This window comes from Ipomoea nil, unplaced genomic scaffold, assembly GCF_001879475.1.
Source record: "Ipomoea nil cultivar Tokyo-kokei standard unplaced genomic scaffold, Asagao_1.1 scaffold2749, whole genome shotgun sequence".
In the NCBI taxonomy this organism is placed as follows: domain Eukaryota; kingdom Viridiplantae; phylum Streptophyta; class Magnoliopsida; order Solanales; family Convolvulaceae; genus Ipomoea; species Ipomoea nil.
Genome location: NW_017619177.1, coordinates 378,046 through 400,699, shown reverse-complemented (window position 1 = coordinate 400,699; position 22,654 = coordinate 378,046). Strand labels below are relative to the sequence as shown.

The 22,654-nt window shown below is 43.5% G+C and overlaps 1 long non-coding RNA gene across 1 annotated transcript; it reads right to left on the bottom strand.

The window, feature by feature from the left end:
• Positions 1–3,258: 3,258 nt before the first annotated feature.
• LOC109156660 lies at positions 3,259–22,372 on the bottom strand. The gene is made up of 3 exons (XR_002050094.1): positions 22,292–22,372; positions 5,272–5,274; positions 3,259–3,273 (listed from the first exon to the last, which is right to left on the bottom strand). It is a non-coding gene; the product is annotated as an uncharacterized LOC109156660 (long non-coding RNA).
• Positions 22,373–22,654: the final 282 nt, after the last annotated feature.

The window sequence follows — 22,654 nt, the reverse complement described above, 5'->3', positions numbered from 1 at the left end:
CGCGAGAAAAATCGCCTGTTTTCTCTCCTTTTGCCAGAGCAAATTTTCGGACCGTGCGCGTTATTATGTCCTACTTATTTTAACTTTCGTCAGAACGCCCTTCACTGCCAGGATAAGACTCTTAAGACAAGACTTTAGGCCATTAAGCTTGAACTCTAAGTATTTAAGTACATATGATTCAGGAAATTTAGGACGCGTGGTGAGGCTGTGAATTTATCTATCGTTATATGCCTAACTTCCCCTCTGTAACACCCCAAAATTTCTGAACTTTTAAAACTTATATAACAAAGGTAATTCTTCATTAAATCCCAAAATCAAGCATAAGAGTATAGGGTGCTATGCCACACCTGAGCTAGAGAACTCAGTTGCACAGGCTAACTAACTAAAATCCTCAAATATTTGTCAATACATAATCATGGCATGCAGGCTGAAAGGGAACTAGCTACTCTACGCCTCGGATCTCTAGCGCGCTCTGGGATCTACTCATCTGTGCCTGAAAGACAAATACATCTGTTCAGCGAGCGATGCAGGTAACTCACTCCAACGCGTCGAAATACAATACAGGTATATATATATGTATAGATATAGGAAAACCATTTTGAAGCAGGAAGATATATACTTAGAAGACTCTAGCTTTAAAATCGGGAATAGACTCAGCAAGTAGGGACAAGCACATCAAATAATAATAAACAGTTAAGTAGAGATAACATCATAAGGAATACGCATCTAAGGTCGCAGAACACTTTTCAATTCAAGCACATCATCATTCAATCATCATTCATATCACATAATCGTTGATGGCGCCACGGGACCAATCGCATGCCCCGAACATGAGGGTTAATGCCTATAGCATTAACACGACCCCGCAGCACCCTACCTCAGTACCGTGGTATGAGGGGAGTTGATCGCAACCAACCCTTTGAGAACCGCTGACGAACTCAACGTCGGACCACGATCCGACACACCGCTGACGCGCACAGTCGGTGGACCGCGATCCCCTTTACAAGGGGGACTTACGACCCTACACACCGTTGATGCGTACAGTCGGTGGACCGTAGAGGATCAAGCCCGACACACCGCTGAGCTATACTCAGTCGGTGGGCGAAGATCCTTGGAGACTACGGCCCTACACACCGCTGTCCCATCACTCGGTGGATCGCAGCCAGCCGTAGCCCTACACACCGCCTGATTACTCAGGTCGGTGGACTACAGCCTTCCTCGGCTTATTAGCCCTACACACCGCCTGGCGCGTCCAGGTCGGTGGGTCATAGCACCGAGGCCCATGTTGGACCGTAGCCCAAGAAGTGAATCAATTCGGCCTTTAGCCAATGTAACACCCCGTGTTACGACCCCAAAAATCAATTAATCAATTACCCAAAAGAAAGGATTAAATCACAATAATTAATTAGGAAAGGCCCACCATAGTCCACGGGCCCTTATCCCTAAAACCCAATCCTTAGTCCCAAAAGAAATAGAACTAGCAAGCCCATAATATTAGTTCCTAACTAGGACTCCTAAATATATAAATAGGGGACTTAAGAGGCACCTAGAAACCCCCCACCACAATAAACGCCCACCACCCCAAAGAGCTCCAAGAATCCCCTAGAAGAAATCAAGAAAGCAAGAAAACCTAAAGAAAGACCCTTCATAGCCAAGGAACTAAATAAAGGCTAAGAGGTAACCCATGTCTCAACAAAACCTATTTTCATAGTTATGATTCCCCCTTAGGGTTTCCCCCATATTATTGTGATTCGCGAGATATGATGATGATTATTAATGTTTGATGTGATGATCCCAAGAGGGATCTTGATAATCTTGATGTTGGGAGATTCTTGATAATTATGGTGTTTTTGATGATTATATGGAGTCCTTGATGATTATGTGTTGTTCTTGATAATTGTGTGATGCCCTTGATGCATATGTGTTATTCTTACCGAATCTTGCAATTAGAAGACGAATCGTATCCTTGTTGATATAAAAGTGATTAGAACCCTAGGTTGTGTCGTATGATATTATTCTTGGATTATCGGGTGGGGAAATCGCATGTTTGGGTGTCGATTATGTTTAGAAAAGCATGATAGGTTATGTGTCGTTCGTTTCTCGTATTTGATCCGTTAATTGTCTACGTGTTGTCGTTAATTGCGTTGTAAAGTGTCTAAGCATGGTTTCGGGTTCCACAATGGATCCCGGGGTGAAATTGTGTGATAAGAGTCAGTGGGGGGTAGGGGACCCGCCACTTACCCACGGTCGGAAATTATATCTCCGGCAGCGGGCAGCCGGCGGGCGGGCAGCTACCCGCCGACGACCCGCTGCCCGGAACAGTGTTACCGGCGGGCAGCCGGCGGGTGGCCCCCCACCCACCGGCTACCTGCTGGAAATTCTCCCACTTCGGGATCCCGGCCTCCCCGTTTGATGTTCCCCCGTTCCCCGTGGTGTCTCAACGGACTCCGTTTATCGTGCCTGTGTCTAGTTTGATATTTCGGGTACCGTTTGTAGGTTTATGAGTCTACTGTATTGCATGCTAGTTGAATTTGTATCCCGTTGACCTACGTGGAAGAAGTATGAACCCCGTAGGACCATTCTTAATATGTGATGGATCACGCATAGGTTTCGTTATACGTTTTCTCCCCCTTCCCAATGCGTTAATGTGGGTTGCATGTACTTGCTATGTGTTATGTGTGCATGTAACCCCGAGTTGGTTAAGATCAATCGGGCTATACGGGCAGTCGGGTGGGCTGAGAACCATGCCGGCTTTTAACCAGGCTGGTAGAGACCGGTCAAGTATATAAATATTATATTGGACTAAGTTCCACTATACGGGCAGTCGGATGGGCTGAGAACCATACCGGCTGTTAACCAGGCTGGTAGAGACCGGTCAAGTATATAAATATTATATAGGACTAAGTTCCACTATACGGGCAGTCGAATGGGCTGAGAACCATACCGGCTGTTAACCAGGCTGGTAGAGACCGGTCAGGTATATAAATATTATATAGGACAAAGGTCCACTATACGGGCAGTTGAATGGGCTGAGAACCATCTCAACTGTTAACCAGGCTGGTAAAGACCGGTCAGGTATATAAATATTATGTAGGACAAAGGTCCATCAGTCGGTTGCGATCGGCTCCTCCATAATGTGAGACGGGGCAGGGTGCTGCGGGGCCGTGTCAGAGCTATATGCGCTGACCCTCATGTATGGGCATGCGATTGGTCCTGTGGCGCCAACAAAGTGTGCTATGGGATGAGATATAGATGAGTTTTGGTTATGAGTATCTTGGGGAATGTGACTATGGGACTTATGCTGGGGATTGTTTATGTTGGGTTATGATTATTAATTGTGCTCAGCTTTATCTGTCTTGCTTATTGTAGATTGTATATGCTTGTTATAACTGTTGCTTGTGTCTAGCCTTATCTGTCGAGTCATTCCCGGTTTTAAAAGCTAGAGTTCGTAGGATATATCTTCATGCTCAAAATGATTTTCGTATATCTATATATATCTCTATATGTAATGTATTTCCATGCGTTGGAGTGGGTTACCAGCATCTCTCGCTGAACAGATATATTTGGCTTTCAGGCACAGAAGAATAAGTCACTGGAGCGCGCTAGAACTTGGAACGTAGATGTAGTTAGTTTCCCTTTTGGCCTGCGTGCCATGTTTATGCATTTACTTTACCAAGGATATTAGATAGTTAGCATGTGCACCTGAGTTCTCTAGCTCAGGTGTGGCATAGCACCCCGCACTCTTGTATTATGTTTTGGGATTTAACGAGGTTTCACCTTTATTTTATAAGCTTTAAATATCTTGAAAATCTGGGGTGTTACAGTTGGTATCAGAGCCTAAGTTTGACCCTAGGAAAAGACTCTTAAAGACCGGACTTTAGGACATTAGGCTTGAACTCTAGGTACCTGGGAGCATAGGACTCAGGAATCTTAGGACGCGCAGTGAGATTGTGAAACCTACACATAACTTCCCTACACTTTACCCTTCCCCATTCTAAACCCTCCCCCCACTTATCACTTCACAAGAAGTGCGTCGAACTCTAACTTAACATTCTTATAAACGCTGACCAGAAAGACGATAACATGGCACCGAACAGAAGGCAATCCAGAACTCCAGAGCCCACCACAGACGACCCCTTAACCCGAACCCTACAGCAACTAACACAAGTCGCACAGGCACTAAGTGACGCGGTCCTTCGCAACAACAGGCCCCCACCGCCTCCGTCAAACGCAAACTCGGACGTCGCCCGACAAGTTTCAAATCACCGACCACCCACGTTTTCGGGAGAAGAGGATCCCGCGGTCCTGGAAGAATGGATCCGGACTCTTGATAAGATTTATGGAGTAGTAGAATGCCCGGAAGAACGCCGCGTAGAGATAACCTCGTTCTACTTCGGGCACGAGGCCGATCTCTGGTGGATCCACGAGGGGCCCGCTTACCAACAAGAACCGTGGTTCAATTGGGAGAACCTCAAAACACGACTACGAGAGAGGTTCTACCCGACACACGTGAAAGCGTCCATGTACGAGGAGTTTCTCCATCTGAAACAAGGGACAGCGACCGTTATGGAATACCACAAACGATTCCTTGAACTAGCACGCTTCGCACCCGAACTCGTCCCCACCGAAGTAACCAAAATAGAGAGATTCGTATCGGGCCTCAACTTTGAAGCCCGAAAAGCACTAGTAGTAAGCAGACCCCGGACTCTCAACGAGGCTTACTCCAGTGCTGCCAACCTCTACCGAATCCAACTACTCCAACGCGGGGTTCAGGAACAAATGCGGAAGAGGAACCCCGGAGGGGGGGCGCCACCAGTAAAAAGAACAAGGAGCGACACCAACACGAGACCCGGCAACCCGACCAACCAAAGGCCACCTCGGGAAAAAAACGACGCCAGCGCCAGGGGCTTCCCTTCCTCGAAATGCAACAAGAGCCATAGAGGCAAGGATTGCATGGGCAAACTCTTGCGATGCTTCAACTGCGGAGAAGAGGGACACAAGGCCTTCCTTTGCACCCAACCCCAAAGGCCACGCACTACCACCATGGGACAACATGGGGGCACCACCCATCAAGGAAACTACGGCACTCCCGGAAAAATATTCGTCATGAGCCGCACTCAAGCCAACCTCGGAAACGAGGGCGATCTCGAGGAAGGGAACCAAGGCCTAGAAGACGAGGACCACGCAAATCCCGTGGGAGAAAGCCAAGAAGACGAATTCTGCCTAGGTTAGGTTGGCAATTTCTTGTAATCACCTTCGTGGTAGAGTTACTTACTTAGCTTAATTACTTGGAAATATTATAAATAAAAGATTAGTTCGTAATTCGGTTCTACTTGCAAACTAGCCAAACCTCACCACTAGAAGCCGAAATAAGGAAAAAGACATAGGCCCCATCATCAAAAAGCCTAGTTTTGCCAATGAGAATTGAACTCTAGACCTTCTATTTACAAGTCCAAACCCCTAACCACTAAGCCATGAGTGTTTCTTGAAACCTCAAGGGAATACTCCCTTGTTAAACCCCTCCAAATCCCTAAACCCCACAAAACCCCCAAATCAAAAACCCTTCTTCTTCTTCCTCCCCTTCTTCTTCCCCACTCTTCCCCTTCTCTTTCTCACACCCCTCACCGCCCGACCTCAAAGAAACCAACAACCACCCATCGTCACCGCCGATCAACCGCCGCCGCCGGCCGAACCCCACCCGCAAACGTCACACCGCCGCGCCGCAGTCCCAGCCGTCCGCAACCCGCCACCCGGAGGCTCCCCAGCGGCGACCCGCTGCTCCTCCACCCGAACGACGCCATCCCGCCATCTCACCCCCACCGCACCAACGCCGAACCTCCACCTCGCCGCCGTCCCCCTCGAAAACAAGAAACCACGCCGCCTAGAAACTCGCCGGAAAAACGCGCCGGAGCGCCGTTCACCTCGCCGGAAAAACACGCCGGAGCCCCGCCGCCGCCTCGCCGGAAAACGTCGCCATCAACCGAAGCACCACAATGCCAAAGCAACCCCTCGGAACCCGCACCACGGAATGGAGCAACGCCGATTACACCGTGATCGGAGGTAAAGCACTAGAACCCGACCAATTCTCTCCGGAATTGGTTGATATGCTCAAACATCAAGGGCTTTTAGATGCGTATCTCACCATCAAAGGGGATACGTACCCCGAATTGGTGAAGGAGTTCTATCAAAACCTTGTAGCCACCAAACGGGGCGACAAGGTAGAAATCACCACCAAGGTCCGTGGCAAGGAAATTGTGCTTTCCGAAGGCCGTTTGGCCAAGCTCTTGAAATTGACCACCACGGGTGTGTCTGACTATGACCGAAAAGGGTGGATTGATACCCAAACTACGGGATACAAGGACTACATCGGGTACCTACTCGGGAAGGAGGACGGGTTCACCTCGGCCACTCGACCAAACCGAAAGTGGCTAACGGCGGAGCAAAAGATATTGGTTATGATTGTAACCGATAGCCTCTTGCCCACCAATAACAAAAGCAAGGATGTGGGAAGCCTGGAGTGCACCTTTGCTTACCTCCTGAAACATAAAATCAAGTTCAACCTACCGGCACTCATGTTAAAACACATGGAATTCTGCAAGTCAAACAACCGGCTTAGCCTACCCTACGGGATGATCCTAAGTTGGATCATGGAGAAAAAGGGGGTAGACCTAAGCCACGCCGAGGTCAAGACCGCAAATGGCATGGTTTTTAATGCCCAGAACCTCCGCCGCAACGACATCTACTACACCGAAGGGGGACACTACCTCACCATCGAGGAAATTTGCCAAAAACACGAGGAGGAACGAAGAAAATTGGTCGACCAATTGGACATCTCCAACAAGAAACTCAAGCGGGCAATGCAAGATTTTGGGATCCCGGGAGAAAATGAGGACCAGGAGAAGGACGACGAGCCCAGACCGCCATTGCACCCACAATCAAGAGGGAATCCCAGGGAGCAAAACGAGAGCTCGATCAATGAGCGCATACTCGCACAACTTAACCGACAAAGCCAAATCATGGAGGAAGGGTTCACATCCTTGATCCGTACGACTCGCGCACTAGATCAGAGAGTGGCAGCAATCGAGGCCACCTTGGGCACTCGCGGGGCATCCAGCTCAGGAGCAGGAGACCGAGGTAGACCTAAAACCCTTCTACCACAACGCCACCAGAAATCCAGTCTACCCCAGCTAAGGCAAAACGTAAGGGCCACACTCCTAACCGGAAGGCCAAGATACGGGATGCCTAGGGGTGAAAGAGTGGATTAACACACCGGGCTTCGAGGACGAAGCCCCTTGTAAGGGGGGGAGAGTGTAACACCCCGTGTTACGACCCCAAAAATCAATTAATCAATTACCCAAAAGAAAGGATTAAATCACAATAATTAATTAGGAAAGGCCCACCATAGTCCACGGGCCCTTATCCCTAAAACCCAATCCTTAGTCCCAAAAGAAATAGAACTAGCAAGCCCATAATATTAGTTCCTAACTAGGACTCCTAAATATATAAATAGGGGACTTAAGAGGCACCTAGAAACCCCCCACCACAATAAACGCCCACCACCCCAAAGAGCTCCAAGAATCCCCTAGAAGAAATCAAGAAAGCAAGAAAACCTAAAGAAAGACCCTTCATAGCCAAGGAACTAAATAAAGGCTAAGAGGTAACCCATGTCTCAACAAAACCTATTTTCATAGTTATGATTCCCCCTTAGGGTTTCCCCCATATTATTGTGATTCGCGAGATATGATGATGATTATTAATGTTTGATGTGATGATCCCATGAGGGATCTTGATAATCTTGATGTTGGGAGATTCTTGATAATTATGGTGTTCTTGATGATTGTATGGAGTCCTTGATGATTATGTGTTGTTCTTGATAATTGTGTGATGCCCTTGATGCTTATGTGTTATTCTTACCGAATCTTGCAATTAGAAGACGAATCGTATCCTTGTTGATATAAAAGTGATTAGAACCCTAGGTTGTGTCGTATGATATTATTCTTGGATTATCGGGTGGGGAAATCGCATGTTTGGGTGTCGATTATGTTTAGAAAAGCATGATAGGTTATGTGCCGTTCGTTTCTCGTATTTGATCCGTTAATTGTCTACGTGTTGTCGTTAATTGCGTTGTAAAGTGTCTAAGCATGGTTTCGGGTTCCACAATGGATCCCGGGGCGAAATTTTGTGATAAGAGTCAGTGGGGGGTAGGGGACCCGCCACCTACCCACGGCCGGAAATTGTATCTCCGGCAGCGGGCAGCCGGCGGGCGGGCAGCTACCCGCCGGCGACCCGCTGCCCGGAATAGTGTTACCGGCGGGCAGCCGGCGGGTAGCCCCCCACCCACCAGCTACCCGCTGGAAATTCTCCCACTTCGGGATCCCGACCTCCCCGTTTGATGTTCCCCCGTTCCCCGTGGTGTCCCAACGGACTCCTTTTATCGTGCCTTTGTCTAGTTTGATATTTCGGTTATCGTTCGTAGGTTTATGAGTCTACTGTATTGCATGCTAGTTGAATTGGTATCCCGTTGACCTAGGTGGAAGAAGTATGAACCCCGTAGGACCATTCTTAGTATATTATGGATCACGCATAATTTTCGTTATACGTTTTCTCCCCCTTCCCAATGTGTTAATGTGGGTTGCATGTACTTGCTATGTGTTATGTGTGCATGTAACCCCGAGTTGGTTAAGATCAATCGGGCTATACGGGCAGTCGGGTGGGCTGAGAACCATGCCGGCTGTTAACCAGGCTGGTAGAGACCGATCAGGTATATAAATATTATATAGGACTGAGTTCCACTATACGGGCAGTCGGATGGGCTGAGAACCATACCGGCTGTTAACCAGGCTGGTAGAGACCGGTCAGGTATATAAATATTACGGGAAATGGCGTTTTTGGCCCCTCATTTGTTTTACTTTTGGAAATTTGATCCCTGTCAATTGATTTGAACAAATTTAGTCCTTCAATTGTTCATAATATAACACATTTAGTCCCTGATTTTATATAATTAAAAACTTTGTTAATCCTTTCAAAAAAACTTTGTTAATAATTTTTTTTTTATGGGGTTATATTTGTCATAAGCATTCCTAAGCGTAATTTGTTTATTCAAATTTATCTCCCATTATATTTGTTGCCTTCAGAGTAACTTCATGAATTTTACCTACATACAAAGCAATGTCCTGAAGCTCAATGTCTTGATAGTGGTCCTCCTTTAAGGAATGTAAAATAGCAGTATTTGCCTTTTATATTAGGTGCATGTTTAAGCTTCTATATTTTGTTCTCAATTTCTCATTGTGAATGTTAAAACATTACCTTAGTTAACGCACAATCAACGACCTTCCAATCGCAATACCCAAACGGCCATCTTGCAGCTCTAGCTATCTGTGCACTTATTGTTGAAGAATTGATGGTTTTGAAAGGAATTGACAATGAGTAATTTTAACCCATGAAAAAAAATTACTAACAAGGCTTTTAATTATATAAAATCAATGACTAAATGTAGTGTATTGTACACAATTGAAGGACTAAGTTTGTTCAAATCAATTGACAGGGGCCAAATTTCCAAAAGTAAAACAATTGAGGGGCCAAAAACGCCGTTTCCCCTAAATATTATATAGGACTAAGTTCCACTATACGGGCAGTCGGATGGGCTGAGAACCATACCGGCTGTTAACCAGGCTGGTAGAGACCGGTCAGATATATAAATATTATATAGGACAAAGGTCCACTATACGGGCAGTTGAATGGGCTGAGAACCATCTCAACTGTTAACCAGGCTGGTAAAGACCGGTCAAGTATATAAATATTATGTAGGACAAAGGTCCATCAGTCGGTTGCGATCGGCTCCTCCGTAATGTGAGACGGGGCAGGGTGCTGCGGGGCCGTGTCAGAGCTATATGCGCTGACCCTCATGTATGGGCATGCGATTGGTCCTGTGGCGCCAACAAAGTGTGCTATGGGATGAGATATAGATGAGTTGTGGTTATGAGTATCTTGGGGAATGTGACTATGGGACTTATGCTGGGGATTGTTTATGTTGGGTTATGATTATTAATTGTGCTCAGCTTTATTTGTCTTGCTTATCGTAGATTGTATATGCTTGTTATAACTGTTGCTTGTGTCTAGCCTTATCTGTCGAGTCATTCCCGGTTTTAAAAGCTAGAGTTCGTAGGATATATCTTCATGCTCAAAATGATTTTCGTATATCTATATATATCTCTATATGTAATGTATTTCCACGCGTTGGAGTGGGTTACCAGCATCTCTCCCCTGAACAGATATATTTGGCTTTCAGGCACAGAAGAATAAGTCACTGGAGCGCGCTAGAACTTGGAACGTAGATGTAGTTAGTTTCCCTTTCGGCCTGCGTGCCATGTTTATGCATTTACTTTACCAAGGATATTAGATAGTTAGCCTGTGCACCTTAGTTCTCTAGCTCAGGTGTGGCATAGCACCCCGCACTCTTGTATTATGTTTTGGGATTTAACGAGATTTCACCTTTATTTTATAAGCTTTAAATATCTTGAAAATCTGGGGTGTTAAAGCCTACTTCAGAGCCTTAGCTCAGGAACAATCCATTTGGCCTTCAGCCACTTCCGACCCTTTAGTCCGGGAAAAATCCATTCGGCCTTCAGCCGACTTCCGAACCTTCGTCCGGGAATCACCCAATTGGCCTATAACCAAAATGGGGGATCGTGCAACACATAACACATAGGAGCACATAGTAGCATATTGGGAGGGGAAAGACATACAAATAAACTTACGTGTGATCATTCACATATTAAGAATAGTCCTAAGGGTTCATACAACTTCTTCCTAGGTCAACGGGTTACCAATTCAACTAGCATGCAATCCCTAAGACTCTTTTAACCTACGAATGGTACCCGAAATATCAAACTAGACTCAAGTATGACAAACGGGGTCCGTTGGGACACCATGGGGAGCGGGGAACATCAAACGGGGAAGCCAAAGACCCGGGGTGGGGTACGGACTAGCGGGTAGCCGGTGGGTGGAGGGCCACCCGCCGGCTGCCCGCCGGAGAACACTGTTCCGGGTAGCGGGTCGCCGCGGGCAGGCGGCTGCCCGGTGGCTGCCCGCTGCCGGGCGGTGTTCTTCGGGCAGCGGGTAGGTGGCGGGTAACCCTACCCCCACCTACCCCCCACTGACTCTTTTCTCATATATTCGTCCCGGGAACCTTTGTGGAACCCGAAACCATGCTTAGACACTTTTAAACAAAAATAACGACACCAATTAGGCAATTAACGGATCAAAAGCAAGAATCACGTAGGACTTATCCTATTACGACTTCTAAATATAAACAACACCCGAACATGTGAATTCCCACCCAAATATAAATCAAGAACATCACAATACCAATTCCCAATCCAACCTATGGCTCTAATCCCACCCAAATCATCAAGATCATATTTTATCTTTAACATCAAGAATTATCAAGATTCGTCAAGAATCATCACATCAAAATCAAGACCTTCTTTTCAACATCAAGATCATCAATATTATCAAGAATGCATATAAATCATCTTATCAATTATCAAGAACATAACACAATTATCATAGAAGAATTCATCAAGACACAATAATATAGAGGCAGGCCAAGGAAGGAGATTATAGTGAAGAAAATAGGTTTTGATGAGACATGGGTTCCCTCTTAGCCTTAATTAATCATCCCTTGGCTATTAAGGTTCTTCCCTAAGATTTCCATCCGTTTGATCTCCCTAGGCTGTGTGGTGGGGAGTCCCTTGGGAATTCATGTGTGGTGATATCTATTGTGGTGTGACTTCTAGGTGCCTCCTATGTCCTTATATATATATATCTAGGAGTCCTAATTAGGGTCTGAATGGTATGTGTTTACTAATTCTATTCCTTATAGGACTAAGGGGCTTTGGGTTAGGGATAAGGGTGTATGGTCCATGGTGGACCATATTAATTTATTAAAGAGAATCCAAACCAAATTAAATCCTTTTTAATTATTATTAACGGGATTAATTAAATAATTAATTCGGGATTAAGGGCCGTAACACGGGGTGTTACACCCTCACTCTACCCTGTGCGTAGTTTAAAAATTCCCTATACTTATCGCATTAAGGTAAGGATGCAACCCACTAACTTACCATTACGATCAATACTGGCCCTGTAGACCACCAGAATCTCGCCAACAAGAAGCCAGTCAAGGACCCCTGAACCCTCTGCTCACGTATCTCTAGTCCAGAATCTTCACCAACTGACTCAGGTAGCCCAAACGCTAAGCGACGCTATTCTCCATAACAACAATCGACCACCGCCACCGCCAAACAGAAACTCAGATGTCGCTTGCCAAATCTCGAACCATCGCCTGCCTATCTTCTCAGGGGAAGAGGACCCCACAATCCTCGAAAAATGGATCTGAACCTTCGGCAAGATCTTCGAGGTAGTAGAATGCCCGGAGGGACGCCGAGTTGAAATAGCCTCATTCTACTTCGGACACAAAGCTGATCTTTGGTCGGTCCACGAAGGACCTACTTGTAGGCAAGAACTAGGGTTCAACTGGGAATCCCTAAAAGTGCGACTACGGCGACGGTTCTTCCCCGCACACATAAGGGCAGCCATGTACGAGGAATTCCTCCACCTAAAACAGTGGATGGCCACGGTCATGGAATACCACAAACGATTTCTCGAGCTAGCTCGTTTCGCACCCGAATTGCTGCCTACATAAACAATCAAGATAGAGAAATTTGTGATGGGACTCAACTTCGAAGCCCGAAAGGCTCTAATCGTAAGCAAACCCCGAACCCTTAACGAAGCTTACACCAGCGCTGCCAACCTCTACTGGATCCAACTTCTACAACGAGGAGTTCAGGAACAGATCCGTAAGAGGAACACGGGAGGGGGGGCGCTGTAACACCCCGTGTTACGGCCTTCAATCCCGGGTTAATTATTTAATTAATCCCGTTAATAATAATTAAATATGATTGAATTATGTTAGGTTTACCTTTAATTAATTAGTAATGTCCACTCTGAACCGTGGACCCTTGCCCGAATAAGAGTCTTAAGCCTGTTAGGAATAAAGGAAGTAGGCCTTTTACTATTCAGATTATGATTAGGATCCTCTTTAATTAATATGGCCCACTATGGACCATGGACCCTTATCCCTAAAGTAAGCCCTAGCCATATAAGGAATAGAATTAGTAAACCCATACCATTCAGGCCCTAACTAGGAGTCTTAAATATATAAATAGGGAACTTAGGAGGCACCCAGAATCCCCACCACAATAATCTCTCACCACCCAAAGAGTTCCAAGAATCCCCTTAGGAGAAATCAAGAAATCAAGAAAGCTTAAAGAAAGATCCTTCATAGCCAAGGAAATAATTAAGGCTAAGAGGTAACCCATGTCTCAACAAAACCTATTTTCATAGTTATGATTCCCCCTTAGGGTTTCCCCATATTACTGTGTATTAATGACTTGTGATGATTATTATTGATGATTGATGTGATGATCCCATGGGGGATCTTGATAATCTTGATATTGGGAGATTCTTGATAATTATGGTGTTCTTGATGATTATATGGAGTTCTTGATGATTATGTGTTGTTCTTGATAATTGTGTGATGCTCTGGATGCTTATGTGTTATTCTTACCGAATCTTGCAATTAGAAGACGAATCGTATCCTTGTGGATATAAAAGTGATTAGAACCCTAGGTTGTATCGTATGATATTATTCTTGGATTATCGGGTGGGGAAATCGCATGTTTGGGTGTTGATTATGTTTAGAAAAGCATGATAGGTTATGTGCCGTTCGTTTCTCGTATTTGATCCGTTAACTGTCTACGTGTTGTCGTTAATTGCGTTGTAAAGTGTCTAAGCATGATTTCGGGTTCCACAATGGTTCCCGGGGCGAAATTGCGTGATAAGAGTCAGTGGGGGTAGGTGGGGGGTAGGGGACCCGCCACCTACCCACGGCCGGAAAGTGCATCTCCAGCAGCGGGCAGCCGACGGGCGGGCAGCTACCCGCCGGCGACCCGCTACCCGGAACAGTAAAATCCGGCGGGCAGCCGGCGGGTGGCCCCCACCCATTGGCTACCCGCTGGAAACTCATCCCACCCGGGATCCCGGCTTCCCCGTTTGATGTTTCCCCGTTTCCCGTGGTGTCCCAACGGACTTCGTTTATCGTGGCTATGTCTTGTTTGATGTTTCGGGCGCCGTTCATAGGTTTATGAGTCTATTGTGTTGCATGCTAGTTGAATTGGTATCCCGTTGACCTAGGTGGAAGAAGTATGAACCCCTTAGGACTATCCTTAGTATGTGATGGATCACGCATAGGTTTTGTTACGCGCTTTCTCCCCCTTCCCAATGTGTAACATGGGTTGCATGTGCTTGCTGTGTGATATGTGTGTGTGTTACCCCAATTCGGTTGCGATCGGATTGGTTTTCCTGAGCTGCGGTTCAGAAGCTGGCTGCGGTCAGATTGATACTCTTGGGCTGCGGTCCACCGTTTGGTTGCGATCAAACGTTTCTATACGAGCTGCGATTCGTCCTCTTTCCTGGCTGCGGTCAGATGACATTCTCTTGGGCTGCGGTCCACTGTTTGGTTGCGATCAAACACTATGATGAGCTGCGGTTCATCGGTCGGTTACGATCGACCCCTCCGTGTTGCGATACGGGGCAGGGTGCTGCGGGGCCGTGTCAGAGCTATATGCGCTGACCCTCATGTATGGGCATGCGATTGGTCCTGTGGCGCCAACAAAGTGTGCTATGTGTTGAGATATGGATGAGTGGTGATCATGAGTGTCTTGGGGGATGTGACTACGGGATTTATGTTGGGGATTGTTTATGTTGAGTTATGACTATTGTTTATGCTTTGCCTTATCTGCCTTAACTGTCTTGAACTGCATATGCTCGTTATAACTGTTGCTTGTGTCTGGCCTTATCTGTCGAGTCATTCCCGGTTTTAAAGATAGAGTTCGTAGGATATATCTTCATGCTCGAAATGGTTTTCGTATATCTATATGTATCTCTATATGTATTGTATTTCAACGCGTTGAAGTGGGTTACCAGCATCTCTCGCTGAACAGATGTATTTGGCTTTCAGGCACAGAGGACTAGAACACCGGAGCGCGCTAGAACTGGAGCGTAGACGTAGATTAGTTTCCCTTTCGGCCTGCGTGCCATATTATGCTTTGTGTTCCAATGGATATTAGTTAGACAGCCTGTGCACCTGGGTTCACTAGCCCAGGTGTGGCATAGCACCCCGTACACTTATGATATACTTTGGGATGTAATGAGATATTACCTTTATTATATAAGCTTAAAATGTCTTAAAAATCTGGGGTGTTACAGTTGGTATCAGAGCCTAAGTTTGACCCTAGGATAAGACTCTTAAGACCGGACTTTAGGACACTAGGCTTGAACTCTAGGTACTTAGGAACATAGGATTCAGGAATCTTAGATTGTGAAACCTACACATGATCCCCCCCACTTCATCCCTCTTTAACTTAAATGAACCTCCCCCTACGCTTACCGCACCAGGTAAGGGTGCGAATAGATAAGTTTACTTCCACAACTGGGTAACGTACACTTACCCGATAAATCGCCTCGTCCTAACTCCCGTCAAAAGACTTGACAAGGACCGTGACCAAAGAAAAGGTAGATTTGGATGACTACTAAGAAGAGGCGGTGAAAAGACGTTGCATCAAGATGTCAGGACTGCTAAAAGGGACGGACTGCAATACTCACCGACCCAGGGTTAACCACGATAACCCCCGATTAAGACAAATGGCATGCACCTTCCGACAAGTTGCTTTATCTCGGCAAACCCGGGTTGCGGCTACAACAAACAGGAAGGAGAACTAGGACACCGATTAAAGTAGCGAATGAACGACACCATTAGTCGAATCCTTGGGTGCAAGGTAAGTATATCGCGACACCTTGCGACCCCACCACCACAGTTTAAAATATCGTCCGCCCTGAAACCCCAGCATCTTGATACCCCTATTTGTTGAAAACTCCCATCCCGAATCCTTAATTACCTTAAGAGCAAATACACAACCGTCATGACCTTGCTCACCCTTTGTTGCGCCTAACCCAAACCCTCGGAAACCCTAAATTGTTATGAGCATTGGAATCATCGCCCTTACTCTAAGTTCATATCCCCACTCCGTAGAGCAGCATAAAGCCCTTACCCTGCCCAAGGGCGTGAAGAACCGACATTCATCGATTCAATATTGAAATAAGTTGTTAGATAGGAATCGGCGAAGTAGGTGGAAGTTACGAATACGTATCATCCCACCCTTGCACGAAAAACCGTGAAGGCTTTACGAGAAGCCATAGCCGGCATGTACGCCACCGAAGAACGCAATGCGTTGACAAGAGCGGGCAAACCAATACGTTCAATGTGTCAGGGGCCCTCGCTACAGAAAACATCGTCAAATAGGTGCAACAGGCCGAACCTCAAGGAGGACATAAAGCCTCGCTAAGAATTTCATCCTCCAAGGAAGGGATGAAACCCAATAGAACAAGAAAGACTAACCCGAAACCCCCTTGACCCTTAAGAACCCTCGGCAAGGATTAGGAGTCAAGACCTAGGGATTTGACCCACTAACCGACTGGGTCCAGACTTCTGGACCTCCGAGGGGAACGTGCACGGAAACCATCACGAGAATTCCCCTAGAAGCCATAAGGACGAAGGGGACTTCGACACAGGAAGAGAAGATCAAACGAAAATCTTAGAATCAAACGAAACCAAGGAAAAGGGATCACCAGTTCGACTGTACGCCACAACCAAGCCCCAAACAGGCATAATCACTCGAAACCAAGAGTCCTTAGCCTCTTTCCCTCCCCTTGCCAATCAAGTACCATTTCGTTAAAGAATCCATCCTATCACTCCAAACCTCGCTCTTGATCCCTCATTACAAACAAACCCGTACAAGGTAGCAACCTCCCTTCCTGTATTACGACCTTGGAGACACCGACCCTATCCGCCCCTCGACCTTGAAACATAGCCCTTGCACTTCTTACACCCCTTTAACCCAGACCAAGAAAACATAGATACATATATATATGTATATCTACCTCTAGAACTCGTGCTTAAGGATCAATGAACATTGTACGATGAGTCATCCTATGTATCCAAGTCCCTTTTATTATGCACAAGGGCATGGGACTTGTCAGGACATGAATCTGTGCATTTTTGGGGTCTTTCCCGAAGGAATTGACTCTTCCTAGTCACTTTCCCGCGGGTCCCCAACGGGTCCTTGACGGGACCTTGGCAGGAGCTTGGCAGGCGGACGACCGCCCACCTCGCGCCCACTGGTACAATGTGCTGATTTTTTAACCCCTCATTTTATTGATTTGTGGCGCACTTGTGTGCCTTGATTGATGAATGTGAGTCTTGGGTAAGGAACCATGGACCACCCAAACATAGTGTCCTACGTAAAAGACCTTGACGCACGAGACACCATCGGGAAATCACAATCAATTACATTGCAGGAGTAATTGAAGTTGGATCCTACGATACAACCGACTAGGCGTAAAGGATTGCGCAAACCAAGGAGGCGAGTTGGGAACTCGTGCTAAGAACCCACGAAAACCTTGAAAGTCAAAATGCTAAGGATGGACCGGGACTCCTCCAAACCATGGACATCGTTCGAGCAAATTAGAGGACTCCTTACAAGTTGTATGGAATCAAGAACTACGTAGTCCATGGTGCTAAGCAAAAGGGTGAAGAGAACATTCGCGCCAAGATTTCAAGGGTCATTAAGGACCCACAAGGAAATGAGGTGACTCGTAAAGTCGCCGAGTCATCCCACAACGAGATTTGGTACCGACTGCGCTTTAAGAAGAAAAAGGGCACGCAAGGACACCTTCATCATTAAAAATAACACAAAAAGGGCACAACAATGCCGAACCTCGGGTAAGACATGAAGTCTTACTAAGAATTTCATCCACTAAAGAGGAGATGAAATTCAATAAGAAGAGAAATTCAACCCAAAGTCCATCGACTCCCAAGAGACCTTGGGAAGAATTTGGGAAGTGCGCCCTAAGAGATTGGCTTGGTTGACCCAACTTGGTCAAGACCTTGGGCGCATTAAAGAAGTAAGTGTTGAATCACCACAGGAAATTCCCTCGAGAAAGAAGAGAATGATGAAACCTTAGCCTAGGAAGCAAGGTCTAACAAGGATCTTAAAGTCAAGCAAGTACCAACACCAAGGAAGGAGGATCATCAGCTCGTCGAGGCATCGTGATCAAAGCATCTAACCAGATTATTCACTTGGGATCGAGAAACCTTAACCCATCCTAGCCGAATTCCTTTCCCTCCCTCGGAAAATCGGCCCCCTCCTTATTGCAAAACCCTTCTACCCCATTCTTAATCCCATGTTTTAACGATTCCATACAAGTGGCAACCTCACAACCTAAGTTGCAACCTTGAAACTTGATCCTAATTCCTGTTCACCATATCCTCAAGTTTGAAACCCACTCTCTTAGCCCTGTAAACCTAATCGTTCCCAAAAACCCAACACGCATAGGCGTACAAGTATACAATTTCCCCGTGGAATACCTTCTCTATAGGACCACGGATCTACTCTTGACTCGTTAACCCTGCAATGATTTCCAAGTTTCGGGGACGAAGCTTCTCGTAAGGGGGGGAGAGTGTAACACCCCGTGTTACGGCCTTCAATCCCGGGTTAATTATTTAATTAATCCCGTTAATACTAATTAAATATGATTTAATTATGTTAGGTTTACCTTTAATTAATTAGTAAGGTCCACCCTGAACCGTGGACCCTTGCCCGAATAAGAGTCTTAAGCCTGTTAGGAATAAAGGAAGTAGGCCTTTTACTATTCAGATTATGATTAGGATCCTCTTTAATTAATATGGCCCACTATGGACCATGGACCCTTATCCCTAAAGTAAGCCCTAGCCCTATAAGGAATAGAATTAGTAAACTCACACTACAAGAAAAATCGCGATTCGCGACGGTAAAATTCCGTCGCGAAAATGTGAAATTCCGTCGCAAATCACGTTTTGCGACGGAATTTTTAATTTTCGCGACAAAATCCATTCCGTAGTCTCAGGGCTTGTCGTATTTCATTTCGTGACGGAAATAATCCGTCGCGAGTGATAGCGACGGAAAATGGTGACGGAATTGTTTGTTGTGAAGTAGGCGACGGAAGTCATTCCGTCGCGAGTCCGTCGTGATTTTGGCAACGAAAATGTTTCTTTATGTCGCCATTGCGTGAAAAAATATTCCGTTGCATATTTCTGTCGTGAAATATAACGACGGAAATAATTATTGTCGCGAATCCGTCACTAACATTTCCGTTGCAAATTTTGTATTCCGTCATAAAATTTCATCGTAAAAAAACGACGAAACAAATTGTCGTCGCTATTCCGTTGCAAATGTTGTCTTCTGTCGCACAAATTCTTCGTAAGAAAACGACGGATATAACGTACAAATTTTCCGTCACAAAATTTCATCGTAAAATAATAACGTAACTAATCACTGTCGTGATTCCGTCGCATTTTCGATGACAAAAATATTTTCGTCGCCATAATTACAATGAATATATTCCATCGCTAAAATTATATTTCATCGCAATTATGCTAAATTATTATTTTAATATTTTTGTAATTATTATTATTTTTTTAAAATTCTAATATTTGTATTTAAAATGTTAATGTGCAAACTAAAATACAATATAATTTGTTGTACTTAATACCAAAATGATGTATAAACAACAATATAGTAATTCATAAAAGAAAATCAAATCAAGGTGAATTCGGTCGTGATGAGGGTGATGATGAAGTAACAGCTTTCTCACTCTCAAGAGCATTTATTTTTTGCTGCATAAGAACCATAGAAGCCTTTAAATTCTCAATCTCATCTAGGACCTTTGCAGAATTAGCATTCTCGCTGCGAGGTTGATTCTATATTGTCCGATGTGTTAGCATTTATTGGACCACGAATGAATGTACCATATGAGCCAAGTCTGTAAACTCTTATTTTTTTATCATGTCCGCCAATTGCATCATAGTACAATTAACACTCATCTACTTTTTCTCTATTCTGTGTTAATACCTCCCGTTGCAATGCAATTTGTTCCAGCAAAAATTAAAAAATAAGTACAATTTTTATAACAATTCATATACATTCATCATGTTTTTTGGTATGTGTATGCTTGAATAATTCAAAATATGATGGACGGCGACCAAATTGCTTTTCCTAAAAATTAGTTAAAATAGAAACAAGATAAAATAAAAATTAAAACAAATAAGATTATAATATATAATAAAAATATTTCGAACATCAACTCAATAAGGAGAATATAATATAATCACACTGTTTTTATCACAATAGTGTCACTAAAAGTTTCTAGCAACATAAAAATACATAATTATTATTTTAAAATGAACAAAATTTAGAAACAATATTCAGTAGAGTTTCCTTTATAAGTAGCATTATCTCGAATAACACAAAGATTAACTCAATAAACACATTAAAATTAAATCACAATGATTTTATCATAATAGTGTCAATACAAATTTCTACCAACAAAATAACACATAATTTTTATATAAAGCAAACAAAATTCTGATAAAAAAATCAGCATAGTTTCCTGTATAAATAGAACTATCTCCCTGCTTAATATATAATATAAATATCTCAAACATCAACTCAATAAGTACATTAAAATAAAATCACAAGAAGTTCATCGTAATTATATCAATAAAAGTTTCTACCAACACAATAACGCAAAATTCAAACAATCCAAACATAATCACTTATAATTTATACAATTCGAATGAACTTACAAGTTGAGTGGCAACTTTGGAATGAGGTGTTGATCCTGTGGTATGCGTAGATTGAGCAACTCCATCTAAAACACCGCCACGTCTATTTCTCTTACCTAATTATGATTTTTTCTTACTGTCTTCAGAATTCCAAACATCATTCCAGTTTGCCCATATTTCTTCGTTGATATATGGATGTCTTGACTTGTTCTTCATTCTGCTTATATAATGAGCATATCTTCTTTTTGCATTCACTTCCCAAGCACTATACACTAAATCTGTTTTAGCAGCACTCCAATCAAAGTGCTTTTGCAATACACAGTATAAATAATATTAAGCATCAAAAGTTAGACAGGTAAACAAAAGAATTTTTAGATATATATTAAAATATTACTTTGAACTCTTCCCAATAAAAGTTAATTGTATCATCACTAAATTGCGCCCATGCATAGCCATTGGGATCTGTTCGTTCCTGGAATAGCTTAGTAATATTTCTAACGCAAACATCAGAGTGAGTCAACCTATAATAAAGGAAATTCATAGTTTAAAAGAAGTAATATATATTCAAATTTGAAATCTCATTTTAATTTAATTAACTTACATCTTGCCCTGAACATCAATCGATAAGCGTCCGTTATGTGTTATATTATCAACCCGATGATTTTGTTGCTCTGCAACATCTTCCCTTACTCTTTGATCATTAGTATCTATGGATTGTGTGGTTGGTATGGAAAAAGATAATGGTGTCGATGTTTTTTTGAAACATGGTGTCGATGTTGATATTAGGAATATTACTTAATTGCCTAACGAGCTGTAATTTCTTTAAAAAATTAGAATAAACATCGCAAAGATAAGCACTTTATGAATTAGTGAAGCAATTAACAAAGCAGTAGAAATTTAAGAATTAGAGAAGCAATAAGCAATTAACAAAATAAGAAAACTGAGTAATTACCAGCTACAGCCTACAGGTTCGCACTTCACATTTTGTAAAGAAATAAAATTAGTAATTTTGTAATATATTTTAACTTAATATTATTGTTTGAAAGTGCTTTTTCCTACCTTTGGGATTTGATACAAGAAAACATATGCATATTTTTAAAGGAAAAATATTTCTAAAATAACAAAGTCCAATTACTAGTTTAATACAAGGCTCATTTGAACAAAGAAATCATATTGATTAAGATTTTAATATGTGAACCAGTTAACAACATGAGAAATGTTAAAACTAAACATTAGTCCATTATTTTTATGTTGAAAATAGAAAGTCTACACAATGAAGCTAAGCCATCTGGATTCTGGAAACAAAACCTAAAACAACCCCATATTACTTTATTGTAATAATACAATATAACAAGATTCAAATATTTATAGTGTAACAAGCAACATCAACGTGCATCTATCAATATTAATTCTTAATCAATTTTTTATGCTCAAAGTTCTGAAGTATTTGTAGTAGTGCAAATTTAGTACTGCTTCGGTTAAAAATAACCGAACTTAACCGATAAGTACCTCGGTTATTTCAGTCGGTTATGTGAAGGTGATTATTTTTTTGGTTATTTCGATTATTAACCGAAAACCGACCGATGCTCACCCCTACAACAAACAATTCAAAACTCATTTCTGTTTCTGTTTAATGCTTCAGATCCTCAACCCATATTTATGCAGATTTTATAGCTTAACTCTGCCAACATAGCATTCAGAATTGGTATGCCAGCTGCATCCCCCAACCCCAAACTCATAATGATCCCCAAATATTCACAATCAACAATTTAAAATGCTTCTGGTGTTTTTACTGGTTTGTATATATACGTATATACAAACACTTTATATATATATATATACATATATATATATATATATATATATATATAT